General features: G+C 47.8%; 1 protein-coding gene across 4 annotated transcripts in view; it reads right to left on the bottom strand.

Moving 5' to 3' along the window:
- Positions 1 to 19689, bottom strand: part of TRPC4 (transient receptor potential cation channel subfamily C member 4) — a 280034-nt gene that overhangs the window by 243419 nt on the left and 16926 nt on the right. The gene's annotated exons all lie outside the window — the stretch shown is intronic.

Here is a 19689-nt window from a genome sequence, read left to right as displayed (position 1 = left end):
CTTAGTCACATCACGGCTGGATTACTGTAACACACTCTACGTGGGACTGCCCTTGAAGAATATCCGGAAACTGCAGCTAGTGCAAAACAGCTAGGGTTTTGTCCTGAGCTGCCCGGTGGGAGCACATCACAGCCATCCTGAAAGAGCTGCACTGGCTGCCAGTTTGTTTCCGGGTCCAATTCAAGGTGCTGGTTTTGACCTTTAAAGCCCTTAACGGTTTGGGCCCGGGGTATCTGAGGGACCACCTGCTCCCAAGGGTTGCTGCCCACTTGACAAGGTCATCTGAAGGGGCTCTACTCCGGGTGCCTACAATGAAGGAGGCTCGTCTGTTGTGCACGCAGGACAGGGCCTTCTCTGTTGCTGCCCCCAGACTTTGGAATGCTCTCCCAGTGGCCATTCGCTCCTCAGACTCCATCACAGTTTTTAGAAAGCTTCTTAAATCTTGGCTTTTTACCCAGGCTTTTACATGACTGTTTCTACTGCTGCTTCTATGTGTTTTTACTCATTTATCGTTTTTATGCTTGTATTTTATTGTTTTTAAATTAGATTTGTTTTATATTTTTAGCTTAATATTTTAATTGTCATTTTTATTGTATGTTTTTAACTTTTGTAAACCACCTTGGGGTTGTTTTTAATGAAAGGTGGTATAGAAATTCAACAATAAATAAATAAATAATCCTTGGTTATTTGCTACTGTAGCTGGGGATCATGGGAGTTGTAGTCCAAAAACAGCTGGAGGGCCTAAGTTGAGCAGGCCTGCTTTAGAGCAAGCCCTGATGCTTTCCTGAAGCAGCTGGTATAGAAGCAGCATTTCCACAGGTTTTCTCATTGTCGTGAATGAGGAAACTTGTGGAAATGCTGATCCAATATATGCTGCTTCAGAACAGTGTTGGGGCTTGCTTTGAAGTCTGCTGCAGCTCCAGGCTGTAGCATTATGGCTCCGAAACACCACACATCACATCAGCCAGTACTTTTACTAACAGGTGGTTCTACAGGTTTGAAATGAGAGTGCTGGTGAACTTATCTGAGTGCAAAATAACTTTGTGGATTTAATGAGCTCAGTTTTTTTCAAACCCTTAAATTTTTTCTCTGTACCTGCTGTGTTGGGTGTATGTTAATACAGGAGGCAACCTCTAGACCCACAGAATGGATCTGCACAATGTGGCAGGACAGAAGGTTGTATCTCTGCCTCTGAGATAGGAAAGACTTGTGTGAGTGCGGGACCTTTTAAAACGAGATTAAGCAAATGTTGCTTGGGAACTCTTGAATTAGAACATTAAATATACAAAGAAAATATTACAGCAAAAATAAATCTCATTCTCAGTACTTCACAGCATAAACAAACATGTTTAACCTTAGTAGCACTAAGTCAAACCACCATGAATTAAAATATAAGTGGAGAGCATGTACAGTAGAATTAGTCTGCTCTGTTCAAATAATTTCCCACACCACTGTCCATTGCGGATACCACAAATCTTCATAATGATAAGTTCTCACATCACAGCACCTTTGACTAAACCTGATAATGCTGAAATGGAGGACAGCTCCTTTCCCATAATCCCCTTTCCCTCATCTTGTTCTCATAATTGTCCTAACAATTAAGATAAATTTGGGGACCTCACCTGCTCCCAGGTCAATTTCAATGCTAATTTAGCAAAGAGGCACCTTTTAAAAGTGGTGATAATCTTTATTTAGCAGGGAGAGAGCAACTGGCCCTATCCACCTTCGGGACAGCATCCCTCCAGTGGCTGTTGCTGGTGTCAATCTTTTTTTTTTTTTAGATTGTGAGCCCTTTCGGGACAGGGAGCCATTTTATTTATATCTATGTAAACCGCTTTGGGAACTTTTTTTTTGAAAAGTGATATATAAATATTTGTCGTATTTGTATTCTGCTAGTAGCTTCAACATACAAGGACAAGGAAATGACAGTCTGTCAAAACTGGATGGGGTGGTGTGGCAAGTGGCCAGAAGAACATCAAACATCTTTCTGGTTTAGACCCAGATAAAGCAAGGCTGATGTTTTCTTACCAGCGGAAGCCAGCAAGCTGCCTCTGGGGAGTTCACAAGCAGGAGCTCACAGCTAGCCCTCCAGACCTATACTGCTTCTGCTCATGGTGATTCATGATTAATAGTCATTGATAGACCTATCCTCCATGAATTTGTCTAATCCTCTTTTTTTTTTTTAAAACACCCTATATTAGTGGCCATCAACACATTCTATGACGATGTCTTTCCTAAGTTCATTACATGGCGTACGAAGAAGTCCCTTTTGGGATTTTTCGATCTACAGCAAACTTCATGCCAAACAATTTCATTGAGTGATTGATCCCAAGATATATTGTTATAACGGGGGGGGGGTGTCCCTGGGAAACTATACATTCCCCTGTTCCTTGCATGCTTCTGGAATGAGGATGCTAATTGTAGTTCCCTTCCTAGGACTTCTGTCATAAGCTAGCAGGAAGTAAGGGAATGTCCCCTGTCCCAAGGGCACAGCAAGGCTGGAGTAGGCCCTGGAACAAAAAGTGAAGATGGACCACTACCCCCTGTGGTGTTTTTGGTTAATCCATTCCTTGATCCAGGCCAGCTATTGAATTACTTGTATTCCTGTCCTGGAGTAGAGGCAGGGCTAAGAAACAGTCAGAAGCAAAAGCACTGAAAAGCAAGCTTGCCTCTCTGGACACAATATCTATTTCATTAAACTATTAATATTCCTGATTACACTCCACTGCCTTGTCCTTGCATACCACAACTTTCCCCCTTGGATTCTACACTCCCTGCGCCATCTTCTTCCGAGAGGCACGAAGAAGAGAGCAAAAAGCAAGCTGTCACCTAGCCAGAGCCGCCCCCTCCTTCCAGGGGCACAGAGACATTTATCCCCCTTTGCTCAATTATAGCTTTTCCCTTGCCCTCCACACACCACAAATTCATAGTGCTTTATGGTTACCACGGCCTGGCCTCAGACTGACCACCCTGTGCCTCCAAAAGCTGACCAGGAGAGAGAAATCCAGCAGGTCCCCCATTTCCATTCACTGCATAGGTGAAGGCATTGTGCAGACCCCCATAGCAAGAGCACTGTTGTGTAAGCACACAAAATCACACTAACTAGTTGTGCATTATATAATGGTTGCTCTGTGCAATTTTGCGCTTGTGTAATAACAATCTTATGCGCAAACATTACATTCCACCATGTGCATAAGGTTGTGCAGTATGTCTGCCAGAGAGAAGAAAGTAGAGGGGGGGACTCAGATGAACTTTTGGCCCCAAGCTTTCTCAGGGGTTCCTCAAAAGATCCTGGTCACAACCCTGACAAATATCACCACCTTGTGAAGATAATCTTTGCCTCTCACAGGGCAAATAGCAGCTAGTAGTTGCAGAGGAGTAACCAGGGTGAGGCAGGCAGGGCACGTGCCCTAGGCGCCAGTTGAAGAGGGGGTGCAAAAGTGCCTGCCATGTCACCCACCTGGAACCCCCAACACCACAAAGTAAAAAAAAAAAATCTCCATTGAACCAGCAGGCGCCGCTGGGCAGGCCCGCTGCACTGCCACCGCGGCAGCCAGTGTCTCCACCGAATGTAAAGAGTCCTTGGAGGGTTGGTTGTGTCTGGGGTGGGTGCATGCTTAAATTGCTGCCTTTATACTGCTGCCATTTCCCCCTTCCCGAAATCTCTGGTAAAGAGACCAAAAACCGTAAGTTTTTGGTCTTTCCTCTCCAAAGCCAGGCAGGAAGTGGAAGTTGCCTGTAACTTGTTCCCGGTTCTTTCCAGAAAAGCTGACTTAACTAGCCTGCCTCTAATGCCTCTTTTAATATTGCTACAACTGGTAAATACCCACTGTTGCAGCCTACTAGTTGCCGCTGCCTTTTATTAGAATGAAGCTTATTAGAATGAAGATGTCTCAGTGCACATTAGAATAAACCTTGCACAGTACCAATTTCTCGAAAATGGATGCTTATTTAAAACACTTTTTCTATTGGTCAAATCTGTGTGTGTGTGTGTGTGAATCTGACTCTCAACCTCCTTCTCCCCCCCCCCCAAGAGTGAGGACACTGTTGGATATTGTGGTCGTGCCCCACCCTCTCCAAAGTTTTTAAAAATATGTTGCAATTAATCCTCCCCCAATCCCCCAGGAAATTTAAAGAAGAAAAGCGCAATGGCATTTGAGTTTTGATGGTGTATTGGGGAAGAGGAAGTGAGGTGTCTTCAAGGATCCATTCTGTCCCTGGCAGCGAAATCCAATGTTTGTGGAGGTCGTCAGGCTTTTCTGGATTTCATTGATGAGCTGTGGGGAGCTTCTATTCTCCTTAATTACCTTTTGGGGGGACTGTAGGCATATGCATCTGGGCACTAAGATACAGAGAAGGATTTGGAGAGGTCTGCTTATCCCCTCCCTTTCCAAAAGAATATTTCATTTTAAAAAGTTCACCCAAACTGGAGGAGTGTGTGTGACATCTTTTACCTAAATACTGCAACCCATACAACTGAGGTTGCCACCCTATGTTCATTGACCTAGGAGTAACCCCCCCCCCGTCATCGACTGACTTTCGTTTAAACATAACTAGGATTGCTTTGTACTTTCCATTGATGGGCTAATGGGAGACTTCCCCTGTTTTTTCTTTGTTGAAGATGCTTCAAAGCAACAGCCTCCTTCCTTTTCCAGCTCACACAATCTCCAGTTGTGGTTGCATCTGCATGCACACAGACCCTACAGTAGTGATGTGCACGGACAGTGGAGGCAGAGTCTGATGCCGGGGGGGTGTGTGTTGCCAATGTGCGTGCACGCGCTGTGCACGTCACAGTGATGTGCGTGACACGTGCAGCAGCGGGCGCATGTGCATGTGTTACTTCCACATTTGGGCAGGGGCGGCAGGGAGGACCACTGCCGCCCCAAAGATTTTGCAGAAAACTACAGCGCTGGAGGGGGGAAAGCCACGCTGGAGGGGTGAGTACAACCCCCCCATCCTTAAAGCAACACACACACACCCGCCGACAGTGAACCGGTTCGCAGGCCTCCAACATGGCCTGCGAACCAGTTCGTGCACATCCCTACCCTACAGCCCTAAGCTGGAGCGTGGGCAAAGTTGTTGGTGGTCTTTCCAGATAGTTTGTGCAGTGGGAAGAGCTGGTGGATCTCTGCTGCCCTGTGAGCAGGCAGGTGCTGTGAGCTGGGATCAGAAGTTCCATCATCACCACCACCTCACCATCATGTAAGCTTTTCCTTTTGTTTTTGTTTCCTTTTGTTTCCTTTTCACGCCTCCCACCCTCCCGCCTCACTTTTCAGCGAGGTGCCTGGCAGGAAACAGGAGATTAACGTTGCCCTCTGTCTTGAGCTCCGCCTGCTTCACCTCACTTGTCTCTCCCTTCCAGCTGCTCCCAGTCTGTGTGTGTCTCTCTCTGACCCCTGCCAGGGTCTGTGAACAAATAGGGGGAACAGCTCACTCCCAGAATCTGGTGGAATCAAGTTGCACAGGGTCACGTTTTTGTGAGTAAAATCCAAAGCAGGGGCCCTTCGTGGAAGCCTGTTTGGGGGGCAAGCCTGCCATTCTTGCTACAGGGGTTAGACTGATGAGGACTAAAAGACCCACCTCCTGTATCTTCTGTCATTTCACCATCTCTCCAAAAATGTATTTGAGCTGTAAATACAGCTTCCCACCCTTTTCTACTGTTGGTTCACCCATTCTTTTGACACAAGGTGAGTTAATGCTTTCTGATGTGGAATGAGAGTCTCCCCCTCTTTGAGTCATTAGAAAAATCAATGCCACATGGTAGAATTCTTACAATACCCTCCCTGCAATGATCCCAGGCATCACAGTGATTATTAATAATGCTAACTACAGGTTTGATGGTGTAGCTGACCTGTATACCTTGCCAAGTCATTACACAAGAAGATTCCACTGAAAATAGACCACAATGCTAATTGAACACCTTTGGCAGAATCATCTAGTTCATTCCCTCTTGGTCCCATTTTATTCCCCAGTTAAGTCCATTTCTTGAGATAAATGACCTTAGAAGCGGTGCATATATGTTGATACAGGCTTGGCTACTGTAATGCGCTCTCTGTTGGGCTGCCTGTGTGTGCAGCCTGGAAACTGCAATTAGTGCAGAATGTAGTTCCATAATTTGTTAATTAAAATATTAACGAGCTTGAATTGTATTTTTGAGCTGATATTATGGTAAAGTTATCTGAAAGATGAGTGTCAGATGCTTGGACAGGGGCGCAGTTTCAGTGCTTGCCCTAGGCGCTATTTTCCCTAGATACGCCTCTGAATAGTTGTGTTAGGATCAAGGGGATCAAGTCTGCCTCCCAATACACCATGGTCTAGATCCTGATCAGGACTCATGCCCAGTGTGTGTGTGTGTGTGTGTGTGTGTGTGTGTGTGTGTGTAACCCACCCCTGCTGGAAGCAACCTGGGCTGGAAGGATCTGCATGAGTTCTGACAATCATGCAAATGTGGATAACCCACCTCCTACCTCAATTTTAATGGACATGTGAATGAGCCTATAATCATGTCTGTTTATCCACTATTTACAACCAAATGCAGCATTCCCATTAGTTTAATGGGACAACACACTTTCAGTGTCAGAAATTAATGAGACTGGCATGGGTACTCAATTGTACTACAACCTCAGAATCTGTTTCATTATTCCATAAAATGCGGGGCTACCATTAAATGGAATTATTGTTTGTATGCTGTGCAGGTGGCTAAAGGAAAAGAACACCCTAGCAATGTGCTTATGCCCTGCCTGCAAGACTGAGTCATCATCCCTCCGCTCTACCCACCTGCAGCAACCTGACACAGTTCTGGACAGAGAAATCTAGGCAAACCTCGCTTGCTTTGGGATGAGATAGGATTTAAAAACAAAATCCTGTATAACATCCCTCATCTCTTTGTGTTTGTCTATCCACCCCCTCCTTCTGATCGGCTTTGTTGGTGCGGGCAGGAAAGAAATGATCTGAAAGGCGAGAGAGGGAAAGGCACAAAGCATATTTGGGGAAGCCATTCTTCTTCACCTGGGTGAGAGCTACCTAAGTGCTGCTTGCCCCTAGGAACTGCTGTGGAAATACGAATGGTTTCACCTATTTAGGGAATAAGCAATGCTTTTGAGACAGCAGCAGCCAGGATGCCAGTCCATGCTCTCAGCTCATGTATATTTGCATGCCTAGCAACAAACCTGGCCAGGGGCTAAGAGGTTAGAGATAAATATAGGAATAAAAGGGACAGCTGCTGATATAAAGGCACTGCTTTCCCCCTAAGATGGATACAGGGATGAAGAAGTGGCTCATCCTAAGGAGCTGGGGGTGGGGTACAGCTCCCTCTTTTCCCCTGAGCTCCCTTTGCTCCTCCCCCCTCTCATCCTGCCCCACCCCAGAGTTAATGAGAGCAACGCTGCCTGCAGGCTGGCTATTCATCAAGTAGAGCTGCACGGTCTGGTTCACCATTGACCAGCCTATGCTGTTCTACCTGATGACTGGCCAGCCTGCAGGCTGCATGGCTCTCATTAACACTGGGATGGGGCAGGTTGAGAAAGAGAAGAACAAATGGAGCTCCAGGAAGGAGAGGCACCTGTGCCTTCTTCGTCGCACCCCCCACACACACACACAACCGCTCTTAGAGCTGCTCCTGTAGGGATGTGAATGGAAGAAAAAGGGAAAGGAGGTGGGGGTCTAAGTAAAGGGTGCAAATGTGTCATGGACCAAAGGTGAGGGTTCTAAAGGATAGATGTAAGAATACAGGAACTACAGGTTATTCACCTGTAATGTTGGTTCTTCTAGTTGTCATCTGTACTTCTACACAAAATGGGCGATGCGCCTGCACAGAGACCACGTCGGAATCTAACAAGCTCGATTTCTCCTGCTTTTGGCTGTAACCCTGCCCCCAGCTGCTATATACAGCTACACCACTCCTCATCCCTTCAGTCGCAGAGTCAAGCTTCAGCGACCCAAGTGGGGAGGACAGGAAGGCATGTAGAAGTACAGATGACCACTAGAAGAACCAACATTACAGGTGAGTAACTTGTAGTTCTTCGACGAGGTCTCTGTCTTCTACACAAATGGGCACATAACAAGAAAGCACTCGAGGAGGAAAAAACAGAGGCAATAGGTAAATAACCAGGAAAATATTTATTTCAGGACAAGCATAGCAACCCAAAATGGACTGCAGGACACTCCTGCCAAAGATAGCATCATTACGTGCTCTAACATCAATAGCATAATGCTGCATAAATGAATGGGGTGAAGCCCAAGTAGCTGCCTGACAAATAGCGTCCAACGGGACCACCCGATCAAAGGCCACAGAGGCCACAACAGACCTAACAGAGTGAGCCTTTATAGTAGAAGGCAACTGCTTATGTGCCAACTGGTAACACAACTTAATAGTGGGGACTATCCACCTGGACATGGACTGGGACAACACCTGAAGTCCCTTTTGAGGCCCATCATACAGGATAAACAAGGAGGGACACTTCCTCCATTCAGCAGATCTGTGCACATAAAAGGACAGAGCCCTTCGCACATCCAAACAGTGTAACCGCCTCTCCGCATCCGATGAAGGATTTGGAAAGAAAACAGGTAAAGTGAGTGGGGACAAACGGTGAAACATGGACACCACTTTAAGCAGGAACCAGACATCTGTCCTGAGTACAACATTGTCCTTATGGAACTGCAGGTATGGTTGGTCAGCCTGCAGGGCAAGTAACTCACTAACCCTCCTGGCGGAGGTAACTGCCACCAAAAAAGGCGACCTTCTAAGTCAATAGATAAGGGTCAATAGAAGCCAGAGGCTCAAAGGGCGGCCTGAGAAGACCAGCCAGAACTACAGACAGATCCCAGGCCGGGGCCATAACAGGGTCATCCGGATACCAGTGTGTCAAACCCTTAAGGAAACTCTTAACCACTGGCTCTTTGAATCAAGAGCCCTGGTCTGCGGGGGAATGTGCCACAATGGCAGTCAAGTACACCTTAATGGAAGCAAGCTTCAACCCAGACTCTTTAAGAGACAGAAGATAAGAACATAAGAACAGCCCTGCTGGATCAGGCCCAAGGCCCATCTAGTCCAGCATCCTGTTTCACACAGTGGCCCACCAGATGCCACTGGAAGCCACAGGCAGGAGTTGAGGGCGTGCCCTCTCTCCTGCCATTACTCCCCTGCAACTGGTACTCAGAGGCATCCTGCCTTTGAGGGTGGAGGTGGCCCACAGCCCTCCAACTAGTAGCCATTGATAGACCTCTCCTCCATGAAGTCATCCAAACCCCTCTTAAAGCCATCCAGGTTGTTGGCTGTCACCACATCCTGTGGCAGAGAGTTCCACAAGTGGATCACACGTTGTGTGAAAAAATACTTCCGTTTGTTGGTCCTAGACCTTCTGGCAATCGATTTCATGGAGTGACCCCTGGTTCTAGTGTTGTGTGAGAGGGAAAAGAATTTCTCTCTATCCACTTTCTCCACACCATGCATGATTTTATAGACCTCTATCACGTCTCCCCGCAGTTGTCTTTTTTCTAAGCTAAAAAGCCCCAGGTGTTGTAGTCTTGCTGCACAAGAAAGGTGCTCTAGGCCCCTGATCATCTTGGTTGCCCTCTTCTGTACCTTCTCCAGTTCAACAATGTCCTTTTTAAGATGTGGTGACCAGAATTGTACACAGTACTCCAAGTGTGGTCGCACCATAGTTTTGTATAAGGGCATTATAATGTTAGCTGTTTTATTTTCAATCCTCTTCCTAATGATCCCTAGCATTGAATTGGCCTTTTTCACAGCTGCCGCACATTGAGTCGACCGTTCAAGAAGCTATCCACCATGACCCCAAGATCCCTTTCCTGGTCCGTCACCGACAGCTCAGATCCCATCAGCATATACTTGAAGTTGGGGTTTTTCGTCCCAATGTGCATCCCTTTACACTTGCTAACATTGAGCCGCATTTGCCATTTTGTCGCCCACTCCCCCAGTTTGGAGAGATCCTTTTGGAGCTGCGCACAATCCATTTTGGATTTCACTACCGGGAAGAGTTTGGTATCATCTGCAAATCTGGCCACATCGCTGCTTACCCCTGCTTCTAGATCATTCATGAATAAATTAAAAAGCACCGTCCCCTGTACAGATCCCTGGGGGACCCCACTTCTTACTTCCCTCCATTGTGAAAACTCTCCATTTAACCCTACCCTGTTTCCTGTCTTTCAACCAGTTAGCAATCCACACATGTACTTGTCCCCTTATCCCATGACTGCTAAGTTTCCTCAGGAGTCTCTGATGAGGAACTTTGTCAAAAGCTTTGTGGAAGTCAGGTAGACTATGTCAACTGGATCACCTTGATCCACACACTCGTTGACACTCTCAAAGAACTCCAAAAGGTTGGTGAGGAAAGATTTACCTTTGCGGAAGCCATGCTGGCTCACTCCCAGCAGGGCCTGTTCTTCTAGGTGCTTTACAATTTTATCCTTGAGGATGCTTTCCATCAATCTGCCTGGAACGGATGTTAGGCTAGCCGGCCTGTAATTTCCCAGATCGCCCCTGGATCCCTTTTTGAAAATCGGTGTTACATTTGCTACCTTCCAGTCCTCTGGTACAGAGCCCGATTTCAGGGGTAAGTTAAATATTTTAGCAAGGAGGTCGGCAATTTCACATTTGAGTTCTTTGAGGACTCTTGGATGGATGCCATCCGGCCCTGGTGATTTGTTAGCTTTGAGTTTTTCCAGACAGTTTAGAACATCATCTCTTGTCACTTCTATCTGACTCAGCTCTCTAGCCTCCATCCCTAAAAAGCCTGGTTCAGGAACAGGTATATGCTCAGTATCCTCTGCCGTGAAGACAGATGCAAAGAACTCATTCAGCTTCTCTGCAACCTCCATATCCTCCTTAATAATCCCTTTCACACCCTCATTGTCTAATGGTCCAACTGCCTCCCTGGAAGGTTTCCTGCTTCTGATGTACTTAAAGAAGTTTTTGTTATTCCCCTTGATACTTTTGGCTAAATGTTCCTCAAACTCTCTTTTTGCCTCCCTTATTGTCACCTTGCATTTCTTTTGCCAGAGTTTGTGTTCCTTTCTGTTCTCTTCGTTTGGACAGACCTTCCAATTTCGGAAGGAAGTCTACTTCCCTTTTATGGCTTCCTTGACGGTACCCGTTAGCCATGCTGGCATCCTCCTGGACTTAGTGGTACCTTTCCTCCTTTTGGGTATACAATCTAACTGGGCTTCTAGTATTGTGGTTTTGAGTAAACTCCATGCACTCTGGAGCGAAGTGACTCTCCTGATTTCCCCCCTCAGCTTTCTTTTCACCATACTCCTCATTTTGGAGAAGTTTCCTCTTCTGAAATTCAAAATGTCTGTGTTAGACGTCCTTGGTGATTCTCTCCCTGCATGTATGCTGAATTTGATGGCACTGTGGTCACTGTTTCCTAAAGGGTCGATGACACAGACATCATGCACCAGGTCCTGGGTGTCACTCAGAATTAGATCCAAGGTTGCTTTCTCTCTGGTTGGTTCCATGACCAACTGTTCTAGGGCAGTATCTGCATTTAGCGTATCTAGAAATTTGACCTCTTTGTCCTGACTTGAATGTGAATTTACCCAGTCTATGTGTGGGTAATTGAAATCACCCATAATTACAGCCCTGCCTCTCCTTGATGCCTCCCTGATTTCCTCCTGCAACTCCCAGTCACTGTCGGCATTATGATCCAGAGGCCGATAGCACGTGCCCAGTAGCACGTTCCCTTTCCGGCCTTGTATAGTCACCCACAGGGTTTCTGTGGATGACTCCAGTCCACCTAGGTTTTCTAGCTTGTTAGATTCTATCCCTTCTTTAATATACAGTGCTACCCCTCCTCCAAGGCGCCCCTCCCTGTCCTTTCTATAGAGTTTATACCCAGGGATAACAGTGTCCCACTGGTTCTCACTGTTCCACCATATTTCTGTTATGCCCACTATATCTATTTCTGCGTTAGCAACCAAGCACTCCAGCTCACCCATCTTGGCTTGGAGGCTTCTGGAATTGGCATATAAGCACCTATACACTGAATCTCTCCCCTGTTAGTTGCAAATGTCTTGAACAGATGGACTGTCCACATCAAACCCCTGCAGGTCAGCAAAGGACCTGAATCTTGTCCACTTTTGGTCATAGGACCTCCGTGTGGGCGGCTTCCTAGCCGCCACCAACACCTCTTGTAGTCTCAGAGGGAAATCGGGAGGACCCACCATGCAGTCAAGTGGAGGGACCGAATGTCTGGGTGTAACACCCTCCCCTGTTCCTGTGACAACAGGTCTGTCTAAGCAGGGAGATTCCTCCACTCCAGCACCATGCGTGTCAGAGACGGAAACCAGAGCCTCCTGGGCCACGATGGGGCGATCAGGATAGCCCTGGCCCGATCCATTTGCAGTTTGTTCAGGACCTTGGGGATGAGAGGGAATGGGGGAAACGTATACAGGAGCGGGCCTGACCAGGACCAAATGAATGCATCCCCCACAGACCCTACGCCCAGACCTCCCCCCTAGAGCAATACAGGGGGCACTGAGCATTGTCCTGCAAGGCAAACATGTCCAGAACTGGAACTCCCCAGCCTGCAAAGATGTCCCTCAAAAGACCCCGATACAGCATCCACTCATGGGAGAACAGAGCCTGAACATTCAGGACACCCAGAATATGCAGCGCCTGTGGCGACACCCCGTTGTCCAGGCACCAATACCATAGGTCCAGGGCCAGCGATAGAAGGCCCAAGGAGGGACCGCCCTGGCAGTTCAGGTAGGCTTTTGCTGTCATATTGTCCGTCTGAATCGAAACCAACCTCCCCCACAACAGGGGCAGAAACCCTTTGAGTGCGTTGAAAATCGCCAGCAGCTCCAAATAATTTATGTGATGGCTCCATTCCTCTGGAGACCAGTGTCCACTCAGACAAAGGCCATCCAGGTGAGCACCCCAACCAAGCTCCGACGCGTCCACCATCACCACCTGGGAGTGAGGGGGCACCTGGAAAGGGGCACCAACGCTTAGATGCCAGACACTTGTCCACCACCAAGCTGTTGCCCTCACCCAAGGAGGGGGTGAACATCAGAGATTACCTGGATCCTGAAGAGGATCGAACACATCCAAAAACTACCACTGAATGATTCGCATCCGAGACGGACATGAGGCAGGACATAAACGCTGGATGTCATGTGGCCCAACAGGCACTGGACGGAGCGCATAGTTCGTGGGCCTCCAGCCAAGAAGGCGACTGCCAGTCTCTTGAGAGTTGTGATACGGGCGTCGGGAAAGACTTTTTCCAGGCTCGTGTTGAAATCCAGTCCGAGGAACTGAATCCGCCGGGTAGGTTCCAAATGGGACTTTTTGAAATTTATTTGGAACCCCAAGCCCTGGAGGATATCAATCACGAATCCCAGGGCATCCCGAGTAGCCAGCAGGGCACCTGCCACAATCAACCAATCGCTGAGACACGGCAGGACTTATAGGAGCACCATCACTGGAGCCAGGCACTTTGTGAATAAGCAAGGCGCGGTGGTGAGGCCAAATGGCAACGCCTTGAATTGATAGGTGATCCCACCTATCTGAAACCTCAAGAGGCCTTATGGACATATGTTAATACACATCCTTTAGGTCTAATGAGACCATCCACAGATCCCTGTGGAGGACGGCCATGATGTTCGGTACCGACAGCATATGAAATCATTTGTAAATGAGATGCCGGTTCGGAGCCCTTAAATCTAAGGGTGCTGACCCCTGTCTGGTTTTGGTATCAGGAAATACCAGGAATAGAACCCCGGGATGCTCGGGTTTGACACAACCTCTATCGCATCTTTATCTACAAGAGCAGTGACCTCTTGATTCAATTCTGGCGTGCGAGGGGTAACCATAGTTTCAGATATCAGACGCAGTCCTTGAAATTCTAGGGCAGGCTTCCCCAAACTGCGGCCCTCCAGATGTTGCTGAACTACAACTCCCAGCATCCCGAGCCACAATTTATTGTAGCTGGGTATGCTGGGGGTTGTAGTTCAGCAACATCTGGAGGGCCGCAGTTTGGGGACGCCTGTTCTAGGTCATAGTTCATTCATACCACTGTCAGGACCCACTGATCCGTAGTCACTCTTTCCCAAGTCTCTGTGAAGGGGCTCAGGCGAGTCCCAAATTGACTCGAGTCATTGCTTCTTAGGCGGGACACTTGTGTGGGGCTTCTGGAAAGTCGACTTACCAGGCTGCCCGCCCAACTTGAATTTGGTGAGGGACTTGTTGGCCCGAAAGGACCATTCTGAGGAGGGATGATGGTACACCTGGGATTTCTGAGCCTGATGAGGCGACCTTGTGGGAGCCTTCTGAGTCTTAGGCGACTGAGAACTATAGGACATGGAACACGCTGTGTTCCTTCTGAAGCGTCTCATCTGTCTCCTCCAAGAGCAGGTTCGAGCCCTCAAAGGGCAAGTCCTTCACCCTGGCACGGGCCTCAAAATGCAGGCCTGAAGACCGAAGCCAAGCTGGACGTCTCAGTGCCACCAATGTAGCCATGACCTTAGCCACAGACTCCACGGAGTGATGGGCAGAATAAAGTTCCTGTCTGGACACTTGAACCACCTCCCAAAGGAAGGACTTCACAGTGTCCCATTTGTCCTGGGGAAGAAGATTCAAGAAGGGACCCACCTTCTCCCACAATAAGTGGCTATATTGGGCATTGTAGGACTGATAATTGGCCACTCTGGAGTGTAAGGCAGCAGCAGAATAAAGTCTTCTCCCAAAGGAGTCCAGCTTCTTGCCTTCTTTATCACTTGGGGCGGATTGACCGTGCCCCCGATATTACTGTAGAGAGGCCTCCATCACAACAGAGTTGGGGATCAGGTGACTCTTCAAAAAGACTGTGTCCTCTTGAAACTGTAACCTGTAGAAGTTTTCAAGGCACCAATTGGGTTGGGAAAGTGTATTAGGTCTTTTCCAATGTGCTTTCACCACCTTCAATAGCGTGGAGTTAAACGGCAGAGCCGCTGGGACCTTAGCTTCAGAGCCAAATAGCCTAAACAGAGGGTCCAATTCACCCTCTTGTGTGTTACCCAAGTTCACCCCCAATGCAGAAGCCATACGAGTCACATAGGCTGTATAGAGTTTCAGGTTCTCTGAGGGGGAGACCGGCTTCAAATCAGAGTGGATATCGAGGGGCGACGATCCCAGGTAAACATCCTCCGAACCTGGGGAGCTGTCCTCACTGTCGGATGCAGGTTGCAAAGGAATAGCCAACTCCTGGGTTGCAGGGGCCAAACCCTGGGAACCAGGCTCCGAGACAGGAACCAACTCGCAGTGCTCCATCGTTGCGGATAAAGGCAGTGCTTCACCATCCTCTCGCTCCCAAGGGGAACAATGTGGAGAACAGGAACATGGGTGACCTGCCGAGTGAGAAGGAGGGACCCGCTCCTGCCTAAGAACCGAGGATTGACCATAAGCATGGTCTTCTGGACAGCATGACCCATAGCGTGATCTGGCTGTAGCCTGCATAGTCCGATACGCTGTCTGACTGGTATTGGTCGTACAAACCAGAGTCAAGAGTTATACGCGTGCTCAGCATCCACCAAGGGGAAGAGATAGTCCAAAGTGTGGTACCAATCCCGGCAATCCCACAAAACACCCTGGCAAGGGACAATCTTCTTGATATCGACGATCGACAGTGCGGCAGCCACGAAGAGTGTTCATCAAACTTGGGGGAGGATGCGTCCTCTCCCAAAGAATCGTAGTCCTGATCCCCTGCTGTAGCCGCATCCAAGGCCTCTGATGGCTCAGGGGAAACAGGCCACACTTGCCTTGTAAGCTTCTGCGGCTGGTCCTGCGGGATGATTTTAGCCTTCTTATGGGCTGAGGAAGCCGAAGTGCCCGATGATTTCCTCTTTGGAGGGGGAAGTTGCTCCCGATCTGCCAACGAATGCTTGCTCACCTTTGACCTTTTCTTTTTGGCTTTCGGCTGCACTTCCGATGAGACCGGCGAAGTCTGAGAAGACACCTGCAGCTGATAAGAGGGGAGCTCCTCCCAGAGGGGAGCTCCTCCTCCTCCTCCTTGTCCTCCAACGTCAAAGTCATGTGAGTGTCCGAGACTGATGATCCAGGTACTGGGATCGAAGGTTCAATCCTGCCAGTAGAGGTAGTCGGTCGGTCCGCCGATACCGGGGCAGTCATTCCGAAGGACTGAGAACGGAGAGCCAAATTTGGCTTCCGAATAACGGAGAGCCAAATCCTACAGGGCTGCATGCAAGTGAGAGGCCCTATTACAACAAGCCTGCTTAGTAAACCTCTGGCAATGCGAGCAGGTCTCGACTATGTGGGACTCCCTTAAGCACAGGGGGCACTCCGAGGAGGGGAACTTCGCACCACAAGTAATACACTTTTTGAAGCTCTTCGTGCCTGGCATGCATGCCGAAGGCCGGCTGGCCAACACGCTCCGTCCCAGCTGGGAACGGAGCTTCAAGGGAAGAGAAAAATAAGTGCAATGCAAAGAAAAACACCACTGCACTAATTGAAAAATAAAAAAGAAAGAAACAGGAGAAAAAACAACCAGGATAGGCTCCATCCAACAGATTGTTGAACTGAAAGACTCATGATGCTCACTGAAGTGTGGAGCAACAAAGACTGAGGGGATGAGGAATGGCACAGCCGTATATAGCAGCTGGGGGCGGGGTTACCACCACAAGCAGAAGAAATTGAGCTTGTTAGATTCCGATGTGGTCTCTGTGCAGGCGCATAGCCCATTTGTGTAGAAGACAGAGACCACGTCGAAGAAGAGCATTTTCTATGGCCAAATTGACCAATCTACTTGACAAGGGTTTCCGGAAAATCCAGGCTTTTGGACCTGTGAAGTCAAAAATGTGAATAGACTTTCAGATATAAATAGTTTTTCAGACAGTTTCCAAATGTCAGAAGGTGCATCCTTTCAGAAGGCACACCTTAGTAGCTTTTCTGCCATAGGCAAGGTCCTACATCCAAGAAATCGAGAGAAAATGACATATACTGACAGGATGGGCACAAACCACAGAAGTCCCTGTATGGTTCTCTTATGATACATTCTTTGAAGAAGAGTTTCGATAAAAACACCTAAATGCAAATATACCTGGATCAATTGTGTAAATTCTACGTAAATCATGGTCCAAGACTAATTGACAAATAATTGTAGAGGTCAAGAATAGACTGAATTCATCTGGCCAATCATTGTTAAAACAAACAAGGGAACAAGTTTTAGGGGGTGAGGTCTTCTACGGCAGGGATTCTCAACATGTGGGTCCCCAGATGTAATTGGACTTCAACTCCCATAATTCCCAACCAAAGGCCACTGGGGCTGGGGATTATAGCAATAGCACTTACTTACATTTATATACCGCTCTATAGCTGGAAGCTCTCTAAGCTCTCTAATTATGGGAGTTGAAGTCCAATTACATCTGGGGACCCACATGTTGAGAATCCCTGTTCTACAGGATATAAGGGTGTGGTAGCAGTACAGAGGTAGAAAGGAAAGAAGCAAGAAAAAAAACAGACAAGCAGCTTCTGGCCAGAACAGCCAGGTCTCTGAAAATATCTCCATCTAGAATTTATAATTAAAACATGTTACCTGTGCCCTGATAGCTGCATTGTATTGCTGTCTTCTAAGATTATCAAGGAATTGGGCGAAAATAAACATTCTTGATTTTTATTATCATCTGTGAGTCTTCTTGACTCTCAGAGGGGTAGAAATCAGCCAGATAAAGATAAAAGAACCTAGACTTCTGAATGTACTTTTCCCTATTTGGGAGGAGGGAATTTTGATATAAGAATTTCTTACATAGAGGAAAGAATGAGAGAACAAGGGAAATAAAGGTGGGGCAAACCCATCTGAGAAGGGAAGTTGGCTCTCCCCTGCTAATTGAGCAAAGAGACACCTTTTTAAAGTGGCAATTCTCTTTGTTTAGCAGGGGGAGAGCAACTGGCCCTATTCATCCCCAGCACATCACCCCTCCAGTGACTGTTGCTGGTGTCTATCTTATGTTTCTTTTTTAGATTGTTAGCCCTTTGGGGACAGGGACCCATTTTATTTATTTATATCTATCTATGTAAATCGCCTTGGGAACTTTTGTTGAAAATCGGTATATAAATATCCGTTGTATTCATATATTCCCTGCTCATTCTTCTATAGTCCATCTTTATGCCCGAGTTCCATACATGTAACCACACTGGTGGGGATTTCACTAGTAAATATGGAGGCTGTTCTCACGTGCAGGCCAACCCAGGCTAGGGATGCCTAGCCTGGGTTAGACTGCATGTGAGAACCACCAAGCTTGGGCCTAATCCCGGTGGGGCAGTGTTGCCTAGCCCCACTTCTGAGCCCAGAGCACTGGGGCTTGTGTGTTCACTGGGGCTATGTTTAGCCCCAGCAGACACAGAGACATATGCCCAGAGCACCCATCTCTTGGAGTAATCCCCAATGCATCATGCATGTCACACAGTGCATTCTGGGATCTCCGGAGCCAGGAGGACGCATCATCCTGGTCTCTGGAGCTCTATGCTACAGGCATGCAGTGCAGATTGTCTGGGAGTGCATTTGCACTCCCAGCAACATAGAATCAGTTGTCGGGGGTGAGGGAGGTAAGTTTCACAAGTCTTCCCCCCCCGCCACCTGCCCGGTCTGGTCATGTGAATGAACTCACAGTATCAACAGCCCGAGTTGAAACAGTTTGCCACTCTTCCTCTATGAAGCACCACAGAAATTGAATCTTGGCCCACTGTGCTATAACAAAGAATCCTGAAGCTTGTGTGGAGAAGACTTGGAGCAACAGATCAGAGGCTTAGTGGGGGGGATCCTCAAATTTTTAAATGCCAGCATTGATGAGTAACAGCACAGAAGTTTCGATGGGTACAGGTATAGCCTTTGAAAAGAGGTTGAGCCTGAAGGTAAAAAAGAAACAAGCACAGAATCTGTCCAATTAAGTTGTCAAATTCAACCAGAGACCAAGGGCAGCAGAAATTCTCACCTCCAGCTATCAAATCCTTTAATCCAACATAGAAAACAGATGGATGAAATGGTTTTGGATTAAATTTAATAACTACATGACCAGTTTTCTGGTGCAATGAATGTGCTGGTGTTATCTGTTTATTGGGCATGGTGCAGACAGTTCCCAAAGATGGGCATGCACAATGGGGATAAGGATACTCAGAGGCGTAACTAGGGAAAACGGCGCCCGGGGCAAGCATTGAAATGGCGCCCCCCCCGCGCCCCCAACATGCTACATTATATTTAGGTTTTTCCTCACAAGCGCCCACCGCCAAGCCAGGCCACTGATTGGCCGCCAGGCGCCAGCAAAGCAATGGGGGGGGCGCGGGCGGTGCGGAAGGGACCGCTCGTGGGGGAGGGGGCGCCGACGCGCTCCCTTGACTGCTGCAGCGCTGCTGCACTGAGCAGGAAACATTTGTATTAACAAAAAATAAAATTAAAATTAAAAAATAATTTTTTGTCATGGCGGCGCCCCCCATGTGACCAAAAAAGATGGCGCCCGGGGCACGTGCCCCCCCTGCCCCCCCTATAGTTACGCCTCTGAGGATACTGCAATATCCCAGAATGGAAGGTACTATATATATATGTTGGAAGTTAAAGGACTTTGCGCTGTCTCTTTGCCTCAGACAGTGGAGGACAGATTAGTAAGTCAGAGGGCTAGAGAGTCAAGACATTGGTCATCCCTTCTCCACTGCTCTGATGCTATCCCTTTGAAATGTAG

This window comes from Hemicordylus capensis, chromosome 2 (genome assembly GCF_027244095.1).
Source record: "Hemicordylus capensis ecotype Gifberg chromosome 2, rHemCap1.1.pri, whole genome shotgun sequence".
Taxonomy (NCBI): domain Eukaryota; kingdom Metazoa; phylum Chordata; class Lepidosauria; order Squamata; family Cordylidae; genus Hemicordylus; species Hemicordylus capensis.
This window is presented reverse-complemented; position numbering and strand designations above follow the sequence as displayed.